This window comes from Callospermophilus lateralis, chromosome 15 (assembly GCF_048772815.1).
Source record: "Callospermophilus lateralis isolate mCalLat2 chromosome 15, mCalLat2.hap1, whole genome shotgun sequence".
Classification (NCBI taxonomy): domain Eukaryota; kingdom Metazoa; phylum Chordata; class Mammalia; order Rodentia; family Sciuridae; genus Callospermophilus; species Callospermophilus lateralis.
Window position 1 is genome coordinate 57,083,746 of NC_135319.1, and position 13,508 is coordinate 57,097,253.

Sequence of the window (13,508 nt, forward strand, 5' to 3'; positions counted from 1 at the left end):
ATTTTTTCAGTGCTCTACCACTGTAGTGCATCTCCACTAGTTATTTTGACTATGAAGAATAATGCTCTTGTGAACATTCTTGTACATGTTTTTGTGTGGACATATTTTTTTCAGTGCCTGAGAGTGTTGACTTAGGAATTGCTGGGTCATATGGTAACTCAGTGTTTTACCTTTTAAGAAACTGCTAAATTGTTTTACACAGTGACTTCACCATTTTAATTGCTACTAGTAGTGTATAAGAGTTCCAGTTTTTCTGTATCCTTACAATCATTTGTTGTCTTTTTTATTATAATCATCCTAGTGGCTGTGAAGTGGTATTATTTGCATTTCCTTGGGAGCTATAGATATTGAGTTTGTATATGTTTTTATGTGCTTTTTGTTAGACAGCTTTCCTCAGCCATGGCTATGACAAATATCTGAGAAAGACTGCTTAAAGGACGAAAAATTTATTTTGGCTCATGTTCTCAGAAGTTTCAGTACAAGGTCCACTGGTTCCATTGCTTTTAGGCCTGTAATTAGGTAGAGACTTTATGGTACAAGGGTATGGCAGAGCAAAGCTGCTCAGGACAGGTGAAGAGAAAAGGGGTGGGAGGAAAAAAAATATACCCTTTCAGGGTATATTCTCAATTTTCTACTTCCTCTAGCTGGCTCCAACTAGGCCCCACTTCTTACAGTTGTACCACCTCCCTGTAATACAAATAATGTCATCAAATTGTGATTCCTTCAGTGTATTAATCCATTGATAAGGTCAGAGCCCTCTTGATCCATCACTTCCCCAAAGCCCCACCTCTGAACATAGCTGCACATGGGAACAAGCCTTCAACACATGAGCCTTTGGAGGACATTCCAGATCCAAACTATAACACTTTTCTGATTTAGAAATGATCTGACTTAGAAATGTCAGATTCTTTGCCTATTTAAGAAAAATATTTTTAGTTGTAGATGGACACAATAACTTTATTTTATTTCTTTATTTTTATATAGTGCTGAGGATTGAACCCATTGCCTCACACGTGCCCGGCAAGTGCTCTTCTGGTGAGCCAGAACCCCATCCCCTCCTTTGCTCATTTTTTAAGTTGGGTTATTTATTCTTTTATTATTGAGTTATAAGAATTCTTTATGTATTCTAGATGTAAGTTCTTTGTCAGCTGTATGATTTGCAAGTGTATTCTTCCATTCTGAGGATTGTCTTTTCACATTTTTAATGGTGTCTTTGATGCACTGAAGTTTTAATTTTGATGAAGTCCAATTTATAAGTATTTTCTTTTGTTGCTTGTGATTTATGTTATCTCATGTAAGAAACCATTGTCAAATTGGAGGTCATGAAGAGTTATACCTATGTTTTCTTCTGAAAGTTTTACAGTTTTAGATTTTATACTTGGGTCTTGGATCCATTTTCGAGTTGATTTTTGTATATGTTGTAAAAAAAAAAAAGATCCAATTTTATTCTTTCCATATGACTATCTATTTGTGTTAGCACTAATTTGTTTAAAAGACTATTTCTTTCCCATTGAATGGTATTCACATACTCTTTGGAAAATAAATGGGCCTACATGTGAGCATTTATACATATGTGTTCCACTTATCCATGTGTTTATCCTAATGCCCGCACCATACATTTAATAACTATAGCTTTTTAAAAAAAGTTATTTATTTTTTGTCTGTCAATGGGCCTTTCTTTTATTTATTTATATGTGGTGTTGAGAATTGAACCCAGTGCCTCATACATGGTAGGCTAGTGCTCTGCCACTCAGCCACAACCTCAGCCTTAATTACTTTAGTTTCGAAGTAAATTTTGAAGCTGATAAGCACAGGTCTTCTTTTGTTCTTTCAAGATCATTTGGGGGGCTGGGGATGTGGCTCAAGTGGTAGCTGCGTGCGGCCCGGGTTTGATCCTCAGCACCACATACAAACAAAGATGTTGTGTCCGCCGATAACTAAAAAATAAATAATAAAATTCTCTCTCTCTCTCTCTCTTAAAAAAAAATCATTTGGTTATTCTGTGTCACTCGAATTTCCATATGAATTTTAGGATCACGTGTCAATTTATGCAAAGAAGTCAGCTAGAATCTTTATAGGGTTTATGTCGACTCTATAGATCAGTTTGGGTATTAGTACCATTTTAACAATATTACATCTTTCAGTTGGTAAACATGGATGACTTTCATTTATTTAATACTTTAGAAATTTCTCTCAGCAGTGTTTTGTTATTTTAAAATGGAGGTTAAATTTTATACTACTTAAGATTACAGCAAACTGAGACAGTATTTCCCAAGAATTGTATGAGAAAGTAACCCTTCAAATTTTGTAAAATAACAAAATTGTTGCGTGAGTGGGGAGCATATGCCAAGCCCAAAACAATTTAGAATCAAGGATAGAATTCAAGAGAATCAAGGCTGCAGCAGTAATATTTTAGATTTATAAACTGTATGTCCATCTTAAGTGTTTTAGGAAAAATTAAGCTTTAAAATTTAAGGGATCAATCTGTGATCCTGAAATAAAATATGTAATAAATTAATAAAAAATAAAATTTGTTTTTCTTTAGTCAAATTTATTATTATTTTTTTTTAAATATATTTATTTTTTAGTTTTAGTTGGACACAATAGTATTCTCTGTATTTATTTATTTATTTTTTATGTTGTGCTGAGGATTGAACCCAGGGCCTCACAGGTGTTAGGTGAGCGCTCTCGCTAAGCCAGAACCCCAGCCCAGTATTTTATTCTTTTCATGCTATTGTAAGTGGAATTATTTTCTTCATTTTCATATTGCTCATTGCAAGTGTGTAGAAATTCAATTGTTTATTGTATACTGACCTTTTATACTTCAACTTTACTGAACTTTTTATTGTTAGTTTAATGGATTCCTTAGGATTTTCTATATACAGGATTCTATCTTATGCAAGTAGAGAGTTTTACTTCTTCCTTTTCAATCTGTTGCTCCCCTTTTTAATTCTTTTTTTTTTTTCTTTCTTTGGTTTTTTTACCCCCTCGTGGTAAGGGATTGAGCCCAAGGGTGCTTTGCCACTGAGCTACGTTTCCAGCCCTTTTTTTTTTTTTAATTTTGGGACAGGCCTCACTAAGTTGCCTAGGCTGGCCTGGAACTGGTGATACTACTGTCTCACTTTCTTGAGTCTCTGGAATTATAGGTGTGTGCCAATATACTTGACATAGTAATTTTATTTTGTACATACACAGGTAAGTATCAGTTTTAGATTTAAGGATTTCAGTTTTCTGTCACATACGCCACAGTAAATACCTCTGCATGGAGGCAGTTTTATTTCGTTTCTCAGCTGTCAAAAATGATGTTTAATAATAGCACAGCTCAGCAAAAGAGGAAGACATTGCCTACCAATAATCATTCAACAAAATTATAAAAAACTTTAGAGCCTATTGGAGTGACTTTTCATGAGAAATGGTAATCATGATAATAATAGTATTAGTAATAGTTACACTCTATTGCACTTTACTATATTTTGGCAATCTGATGACATTTTATTCCATTTTCTTGCTTAACATTACTCATTCTTCTTTGCTGTTTCATACTATTTCATTGTATGGATGCATCATAATTATTTTTCCCATCTCTCATTGAATGACATATACATTGCTTCCAATATCTTGAAGTTGTAACAATGCTATAATAAATAACCTATTACATATTACAACAGCTCTCTTTTTCATCTCTTTACCTTCTTGTGTATGTTATGACTTAATCTTAGGAAGAATTTAATAAACATCTAAATTTTGTTTTCCTATAAAGTTGCTTAGTTCACATTTGACCTTAATTATTATACTTTCTAGTATTTCAAAAGTGATGTCATAAAGCCAAATTATATCACAAATCAAATATTTAACCTTTTAAACATAGACTTTTAAAATAAGCAATTAAAAACTTGAGATCAGGCCCCATATTCCATATTTTTATGGGGATTTTAGTTCACATTAATCATTAATTTGCTAAAGAAAGTGGAAATAGGAGTGGAGCCTTTGCTAAAGAAGCAGCATTTGCAGAGTTTGCAGATAAATGAGATCATAGATTGCAAATTTAGGGTTGCATACATTTGGTTAAAAACAGTTTGATCAATGCAATAATTTGGCTTAAACAACAGTTGGGTTGAAAATGAATATCCTCTAGCTATGATTTTTTTAGGTACTGGTAATTGTGGTGAATAATGGGTTGTTTTTCAAACTTTTGTGTTGAAACTTTCAGAAAACCATTTTCTAGTTTGCCTTTGTATTTCTAATTGATTATTCTGAAAAGTATTTAATTGTGACTTTTTTTCTTTTTAGTGAGCAAGTTTTTGTAATAAGCCAAATAACAATAAAAGGAGTTGTATCAAAGAAAAGGATCTGAAGTTTTCAAGGTTTGTGGTCTTTCCTCTAAAACCTTATTTTCCTAATAAATCAAATGTTAGTTATGTCTGTTTGACTGATTTAGTTTTCATGTTGCTGAATTTCTGAGTAACTTTGAACAAAAGTTTTATCAACTCCTGCTTAAGGAGCCTTTCTTTATTATAAGCAAACATGGAAATTCATAGTATGATCTTTATCCCTTTAAATATAGCATTCAAGAATTTTTAAGTCTCTTTAAAAGAGGTTGAATTCTGATTTCACCTGCAGTTATTCACTTTGTCTTTTTCATTGTTTTTAAATTTGGGTTAAATTTTTTGTTATGAACAAAGGATACCAGACTCAGTTACACATTATTTAGCTGTATTTATTAATGTTCTTGGTGACTCTGTAAAAGCAAAACCTTATCCTGTATTTAGCATTTTATTTTTAAAAATTTTAGATCAATTGTGATTTCAATATGTGACTTGACTTTGGATAGTAAGAGAGAAAATGTAAGCTAAAAATTGGGGCACATTTGTAAAGTTGTTAAAAGCAGACATAACTGAAAAGTGTATCAGAGAAGCAAAAAGTACCTTCTATTTCATCATCAGGGAAAAATTGTGGAAGAAAGACTTTATGTGAAATAGATGTGAATATAATTACATTAAGCTTAGTCCTTACAACAATTAGAATTTTAAAAAGGAAGAGAAGATATATGGCAGTGAAGCACTAGGGATCAAGGTAGAGAGGGTTGTAGTGTTGAGTCCACTAAATAGCAGAGACCTAACTTCCTGACCTGAGAGTGTGAAGTGAACAGTTATTTGCTAGCTAGATTAGTTAGTATGTTTTGGCTTTGGCTTTCAGATACCAACAATATCCAAATAAAATGGCTTAAGCTTAAGCCATAAACTGTTACCTATCAAGAAGGTCGAGGTAGGACTTTTCCACTGTTAGAATTAAGGGTCTGTGAAACTATAAGATGCTCAAGTTCTATTCTCTGTGTTATATTCATCACATTAGTGATATTTGTCCTAATGGTTTTTTTTTTTGTTTTTGTTTTTTAGAGAGAGAGAGAGAGAGAGAGAGAGAGAGAGAGTGTTTGTTTTTTTTTTTTTAATATTTATTTTTTAGTTTTCGGCGGACACAACATCTTTGTTTGTAAGTGGTGCTGAGGATTGAACCCCGGGCCACACGCATGCCAGGTGAGCTCGCCTCTGCTTGAGCCACATCCCCAGCCCTGTCCTAATGGTTTTAAGATGGCTTTAGCACCTAGTGGTGGTGGTAGGGGGAGGTTAGGTTCACATGGAGGTACAATCAAATGCTACAGAGAAAGAGCAGTTTCCTCCTCCTGTGTATACCCCTTTATTGTTGAAGGTAACCTCCTCCAAAGACTTGCTATCCAGCTTCAGCTCTCTTAGGCCCCAGAGTTGGGATTGGGTTACATCCTAGCTCTGCCCTGGTTGTAAGGGAGGTGAGAAGGAGGACTTTTTATAGAGGAGGCACTTTTAACCCCTGAAGTATAAGCAGAATCTGTGAGCAGGGAGGAAGGGTGGAAGGAGTGATTGTTAGATAGGCAATCAACAGTGTTTGCCATATTTGCCATAGAAAATCACTAAATTGCACTTTGCTATCTTATTGTGATAATGTAATTCCTTAGAATACAAGTGAAATTTAAGGGTGGGGTTAATTCTTAAATATGACACTGGGAATTATGATACAGTTTTCTTTTCTCTGCATTGGGAAATCTACAAATTCTAGTTCTTTTTTTGATCTTACATAATGATGATTGTCTTTAGATTATGCCTCCTGAATTAAACATTGGCAGCTTATAAAGCAATAGTTTCACACTATGGTGTTTATTCCGTTGCTAGAATGAAGGACAGAACAGAAACCTATACTTAACTTTTAGGGTTTATGATGAAATAGCAAGTGCTTAAATGATTCAGCAGACTTTTTGATGAAGTTTCCATGAGGGACTTGTTACTGTCATTGGTGTATGTAGGCAAGTGGCTTAAAATAATAAGAGGGCTCATCTGGCCTTTATGTTGAAATTAGAAATTCTTCTTGCCTTTCTTTGTCATAAGGGCAGAAATAATAGACTTAATTCTCTGTGTTATAATAATATAGTAATAGAAGCATAGCTTGGGATTAGACTACTTTGAAGATACATGAAGTAGAAAGTCACAGTGGCTTTTACATAGTTATTGTTTTTCACAGTCTTCCCATTAAATGTGGAATCTTTAAGATTGCATTCTTAGAGGGCCATTGAAAACTACATCTTGATTCTAGAAATTGACATCTGTCAGCCATCCACAATGAAAGTTCAAACCACCTATTCAAAAAGAAAAAGCAGGAATGAGTATTCAGTGAAAACATATATCAGTGGGAAGGTACTGAAATAGAGAAATAACAGGATTCCTCAAGAATAAGAGAAGTTTGTGATGAGAGGCTCAAGTTAAAGTATATATCCCCTACCTTTGTGTTTTTTTTTCCTAAGTCAGGTATTAATAGTCTGTAGTCAAAAAATAAATTATTTTGAATAATACTCTTTTTGGTATATTCTTATAAGTTGGCTCCAATGAGTTGTAGACTTTGGGTAATCTTAATTTCATATTCTTTTCTTTTTTTATGATATATGACACACCAAAAAAATGTGAACCAATTCACATTAGAGGAAGAATCACAGTTGGCTTTAAATTAAGTAGAACAAACTAAAAAACCTAAGTGTTGAGAAATTTTATTTCCTTGCCTTCTATGGTTTTCATTTATTTTAATACTTTCTTGGGTAAAAGTTTAAAAGATATAAAAGTGAAAATAACAGAAAGGTTATCCCTTAATCCACCATAACTGCATTTTCATCTACAGATTTTCTGCAGTTACACAACTCTAGATGTCTGAATTAAGAAGCAGAATAGATGGATCGGCAAGGAATACTTACTATTTTATTCCTAATCTATTTATATAAATTCATAAAATTTCTAATCTATATCACTCTATTTTCGTATTTTTTCACAGTCAACTGCTATGTTCTCATGGAACATTTAAGTTTTTCTTTTTTAAAAAAATATTTATATTTTAGTTGTAGTTGGACACAACATCGTAGTTGGACACAACATCTTTATTTCACTTATTTATTTTTTTATGTGGTGCTGAGGCTCGAACCAGGGTCTCCCACGTGCAAGACGAGCGCACTACTGCTGAGCCACAACCCCAGCCCCACATTTAAGTTTTTCTAATTTTTCTTTGTGGTTATTACTCTAAAGTAATAGAAACTGGCAAAAAATGAATTAGAATTTAAAAAGTAGGATAAAACTCAAAACATTCTGAAAAATGAAATAGAGATGCTTAAAAATTGCTCTAAAAATAATCAAAAGTTACTGTCTGATACAATTAAGTTACTAATAAGTGAAAAAAATAATGACTGGATGTATTCAGTTTTTCTACTTTCTGAAATTGATGTTTTGTTTTAGAGTAATTTTATTCATCATAAATTGTTTTGTAGTAATTGTTTTATTAGAATTAATTTTAGATAAGAGTTACAAAGATACTACAGAGTTCCCATAAACTGTTCACCAAACTTTCTCTAAGGATAACATCTTTTTAATTTTTCCTAGTGGTACTAAGAATTGAACACAATGCCACTTTACCACTTCCTTTATATTTATTTTTGTATTTGGAGACAGGCTATTACAGTTTCCCAGGCTGGCCTGGAACTTGTCATCCTCCTGCCTTAGCCTCCACTTCTATGGGATTGCAGGCATGCACCACCACATCCAGTTTCTAATGATAACATCTTATATAGCTATGGTATGAAAATTAAGAAATTAATTTTAGTATAGGTATATTTATTTATTTTTAGTTATAGATGGACACAATACCATTATTTATGTTTATGTGGTGCTGAGGATCAAACTCAGTGCCTCACGTGTGCTAGATGAGTACTCTTATCACTGAGCCACAACCACAGCCTGGTATATCCATTTTTGGTGGTTGTTTGAGCCAAAACCTCCTGTTGGCCAACATGCCCTTTTTTTTTTTTTTTTGCTTTTATTTTATTTATTTATTTATTTTTTTTATTCAAAACATTACAAAGATTTCAGAATCACATCGGTTACACATCCACATTTTTACATAATACCATAATAGTAACTGTTGTATTCTGCTACCTTTCCTATCCTCTACTATCCCCCCTCCCCTCCCCTCCCATCTTCTCTCTCTACCCCATCTACTGTAATTCATTTCTCTTCTTATTTTTTTCCCATTCCCCTCACAAACTCTTATATGTAATTTTGCATAACAATGAGGGTCTCCTTTCATTTCCAAGCAATTTCCCTTTTCTCTCCCTTTCCCTCCCACTTCATGACTCTGCTTAATGTTAATCTTTTCCTCCTGCTCTTCCTCCCTGCTCTGTTCTTGGTTGCTCTCATTATATCAAAGAAGACATTTGGCATTTGTTTTTTAGGGATTGGCTAGCTTCACTTAGCATAATCTGCTCCAGTGCCATCCATTTCCCTGCAAATTCCATGATTTTGTCATTTCTTAGTGCTGCGTAGTACTCCATTGTGTATAAATGCCACATTTTTTTTATCCATTCATCTATTGAGGGGCATCGGGGTTGGTTCCACAGTCTAGCTATTGTGAATTGTGCTGCTATGAACATCGATGTGGCAGTATCCCTGTAGTACGCTCTTTTGAGGTCTTCAGGGAATAGTCCGAGAAGGGCAATAGCTGGGTCAAATGGTGGTTCCATTCCCAGCTTTCCCAGGAATCTCCATACTGCTTTCCATATTGGCCTCACCATTTTGCAGTCCCACCAGCAATGTATAAGAGTACCCTTTTCCCCACATCCTCGCCAGCACTTGTTATTGTTCGACTTCATAATGGCTGCCAATCTTACTGGAGTGAGATGGTATCTTAGGGTGGTTTTGATTTGCATTTCTCTGACTGCTAGAGATGGTGAGCATTTTTTCATGTACTTGTTGATTGATTGTATGTCCTCCTCTGAGAAGTGTCTGTTCAGGTCTTTGGCCCATTTGTTGATTGGGTTATTTGTTTTCTTATTGTTTAATTTTTTGAGTTCTTTGTATACTCTGGATATTAGGGCTCTATCTGAAGTGTGAGGAGTAAAAATTTGTTCCCATGATGTAGGCTCCCTATTTACCTCTCTTATTGTTTCTCTTGCTGAGAAAAAACTTTTTAGTTTAAGTAAGTCCCATTTGTTGATTCTTGTTTTTAACTCTTGTGCTATGGGTGTCCTATTAAGGAATTTGGAGCCCAACCCCACAATATGTAGATCGGAGCCAACCTTTTCATCTATCAGACGCATAGTCTCTGATTTGATATCAAGGTCCTTGATCCATTTTGAGTTAACTTTTGTGCATGGCGAGAGGAGGGGATTCAGTTTCATTTTATTGCATATGGATTTCCAGTTTTCCCAGCACCATTTGTTGAAGATGCTATCCTTCCTCCATTGCATGCTTTTAGCCCCTTTATCGAATATAAGATAGTTGTAATTTTGTGGATTGGTTTCTGTGTCCTCTATTCTATACCATTGGTCCACCCGCCTGTTTTGGTACCAGTACCATGCTGTTTTTGTTACTATTGCTTTGTAGTACAGTTTGAAATCTGGTATCGCTACACCTCCTGATTCACACTTCCTGCTTAGAATTGCTTTTGCTATTCTGGGTCTTTTATTTTTCCATATGAATTTCATGATTGCTTTATCTATTTCTACAAGAAATGCCGTTGGGATTTTGATTGGCATTGCATTGAACCTATAGAGAACTTTTGGTAATATTGCCATTTTGATGATGTTAGTTCTGCCTATCCATGAACAGGGTATATTTTTCCATCTTCTGAGATCTTCTTCTATTTCTCTCTTTAGGGTTCTGTAGTTTTCATTGTATAAATCTTTCACCTCTTTTGTTAGGTTGATTCCCAAGTATTTTATTTTTTTTGAGGATATTGTGAATGGGGTAGATGTCCTAATTTCCAGTTCAGAAGATTTGTCGCTGATATACAGGAATGCCTTTGATTTATGCGTGTTGATTTTATATCCAGCCACTTTGCTGAATTCATTTATTAGCTCTAGTAGTTTCTTTGTAGACCCTTTTGTGTCTTCTAGGTATAGGATCATATCATCCGCAAACAGTGATAATTTAAGTTCTTCTTTTCCTATTTTTATGCCTTTAATTTCTTTCGTCTGTCTAATTGCTCTGGCCAGTGTTTCGAGAACTATATTGAATAGAAGTGGTGAGAGAGGGCATCCCTGTCTTGTTCCAGACCAACATGCCCTTTTAGGTGAACATGTTTAGTACCCTGTGATCTGATTTTCCCATTCTTAGGCTACACGTGACTGATTGTCTTTTGGGCAGATGTCCCACCTTGTTCAATCTGAATGCTGGCCAGAAATCTGTGATGTGACTTTGTCAATAAAGTGGTTTTCCTGTTGTAATTTCATTTTTAATCTATATGTATCTTTATAATATCATTGTTTCCCTTTATAAAGGAATCCAAGTGTCTATTTTTTTTAACCCAAGCGTAAATGGTACATATTAGGTAACAGCATCATAGTTCACTGTCAGTGGAGTATGTGTATGTATCTTTTTGAAGAAGGGGAGGGTCCTATGGGAGAAAAAATGGTGAGAGATCAAGAGGCATTTACCAGATTATGTCTCTACATAGGGCCAGTTTATTGGCTTTCCCAATAACCCTCTATTGTATGCTTTTTCTTTGTGGTGTTTGAATCTGTTGATGAGGACCTTTCATGGGTTCTAGAATATTTTCATCTGCTACCCCCTCAAATACTATCTGTACCCTCTTCTGTTCTCTTTATCTTCTGTGTCTCAGTCTACTCTTGTAAAATATAAAAGTATTTTCCAACTTTTAATTTTTTTGTGATTTATTCTATAAGTGCCTTTGAAGAGGTGGAGTGCCTCCTTGATCCAAGGTTTACAATTCCCTGAACCATGAAACTATGCAAACCTTTGTTATAAGACTGCAGGGACTGGTTTACTTTTAGATGACTATTACTTTGAGAATGTTGCCCTTTGGCGCCACAGGTCATTGTGGAGAAGTTACATTTTTAAACTCATTATTTTATTTGGGTTTTGTGCTTTAAATTATGTTCCTCTTAACCCATAAGACCCTCAAACAAAAATATTTTTCCTGATGACCAGACACCCTCAGGTCAAAAGCAGCTCTAATGTTAATTTTCCCTAGACTCCCTATTTTTATAGTTTTGACTGAGTAACTCCTTACTCTTCACTTGTGACTTTTAAGAATTTGTTTTTCATACTTCACCCAATATTTTTTGTTGTTTTAATGGGAAGAATTGATTGAAATCTATCTTACCATTTTGGAAAACTGGAACTTATTTATATATTTCTGGTATTGATCATGATTAATTTAAAAAAACACATTCTACTTGATGTTGCATTATATCTATAGATTCATAAGGGGAGCCTTGACATATTATTGTTTAAAAAGAGTGTGGAGCATCTTTTATTATATTCATTGTCTGTTTTCTTCAGTAAAGGTTTTAAGGACCGGATTTTATTCCTTTGCAGTTTGTATTCATATACTTTTTAAAATTAATTAATTGTTTTGTGACTTGGGGATTGAATCTAGGGCCTAATGTGTACTAAGCATGGACTCTACCATTGACATATATCCCCAGTCCAAATTTTAATTTTAAAGAAACTTGTCTTGATGATTTGTTTTTATTTCATGTTTCCATTTTAAATGGCTTTAACTTGAAGAAGGTACCTATGATTTTAGGTATCATATTTCTAGACTTCTATAATTGCATTCTTTAAAAAACAAAAATAGAAACTTATTTTTGGTCTTCTGTTTGACTTTAATATTCAAATTAAAAAATAGTGAATGTCTGCTTTTAACTTTTATGTGTGTGCGGTACTGGGGCTTGAATATAGGACCTATAGGACCTAGTACATGCTAGGTAAGTTCTGAGCTCTGCCCCACTATCCACTAATTATTTTTAGCTTTTTAGTTTTTGAATTTATGAGAAAATTTTGGGTTTATTTTATGTATCACACTTTTGTTTTATTCATTCATGTAGGAACCATTTGTTAAGACTTATTATCAACCAGACATTGGGGTATGTGGTAAACAAGACAGATATCTCTTCTAATGTGGAATTTTCATCCCAGTGTAGAGGCTACTGATTGTAAGAATGTTAGCTAGAAAATAATAGCGTATTGCATTACAGGATAATAGGTAATACTTAACATTATATAAGGTGCTCAGAGGCGGCCTCTTCATGAAAGAAGCATTTAAACAGAAACTAAAGGGTTGAATTGGAACAACCTAAATAAAGAGCTATGGGAAAAGCATTCCAGGTAAAGGAAACAGCATGTGAAAAAATTGTGGTAAAGGAAAGATCTTGACTTTTTTTAGGAATGGACAGAAATCCAAGCAAGTCTGAGTGGAGAATGGAATTTTTTTTTTTTTTTTTTTTTTTTGGAGCAGCAGATAAGGGTCAGATTATGGAGGAAAGAGCTTCATATTTTATTTGTACAGCAGGAAATCCAATTGGAAGTACAGTAGGCATAAACTTTGTAGACTACAAATTTAAATGTAAAAAAGACAATACTGTCCTTATTTCTCTGTAATTAAAATTTTCTTAGCTGTAGAGCTTCTTGTTTCTACTGAGTAGAAGAAAATGATCTTGCTGAATTATCTTGCCAATTTAGGATAAAGTCAGTAGCTTAGAGTTTAGCTAAGTTAATTCCAGATTAATTCAAATCCTTGGGTAAATACTCGGTCCTTTGGGTAAATGTTCAGTTTTTCCACATAGTTCCCTCCGCCCCAACAGAAGATATTAGTAAAGAAGTCTGTTTCCTGGTAGTGAGGGGGAGGCATACCATCTTTGTGTCATCCTCTGTCCTTCTAGGACATTGCTAATGACTGGCTTGATCTTGAATGGTGCTCTCTGCCCCTGCCACATCTGAGACTGATGTCATTGCTGCTTTCTTGGCATCTGGTCATTATATCTATACATGCTGGGTTCTCCTGAATCTCAGGCTGTTTTGAGCTCACTGGCTGAAAGGAAATTCCTCCGTGGTTTTCTGCATCATGCTGGTCTGTGTAGGACTCTGAGTGACTTTTTAAGAATATGGTTTATACATGTCACTGGCTATTGCATTGCTGCCAAC

At 34.4% G+C, this 13,508-nt stretch overlaps 1 protein-coding gene across 8 annotated transcripts in view; it reads left to right on the top strand.

Annotated features, from left to right (window-relative positions):
* Positions 1-13,508, top strand: part of Shld2 (shieldin complex subunit 2) — an 83,608-nt gene that overhangs the window by 2,366 nt on the left and 67,734 nt on the right. For 4 of the 8 annotated variants that reach the window (XM_076835115.1, XM_076835123.1, XM_076835117.1 and 1 more), the window contains exons 3-5: positions 985-1,035; positions 4,291-4,364; positions 5,464-5,534. The gene's annotated coding sequence lies outside the window, so the exon portion shown is untranslated. Of the gene's footprint in view, positions 1-984; positions 1,036-4,290; positions 4,365-5,428; positions 5,535-13,508 lie in introns of those variants that run through there. The other 4 variants (XM_076835120.1, XM_076835121.1, XM_076835116.1 and 1 more) reach the window with 3 other exon arrangements.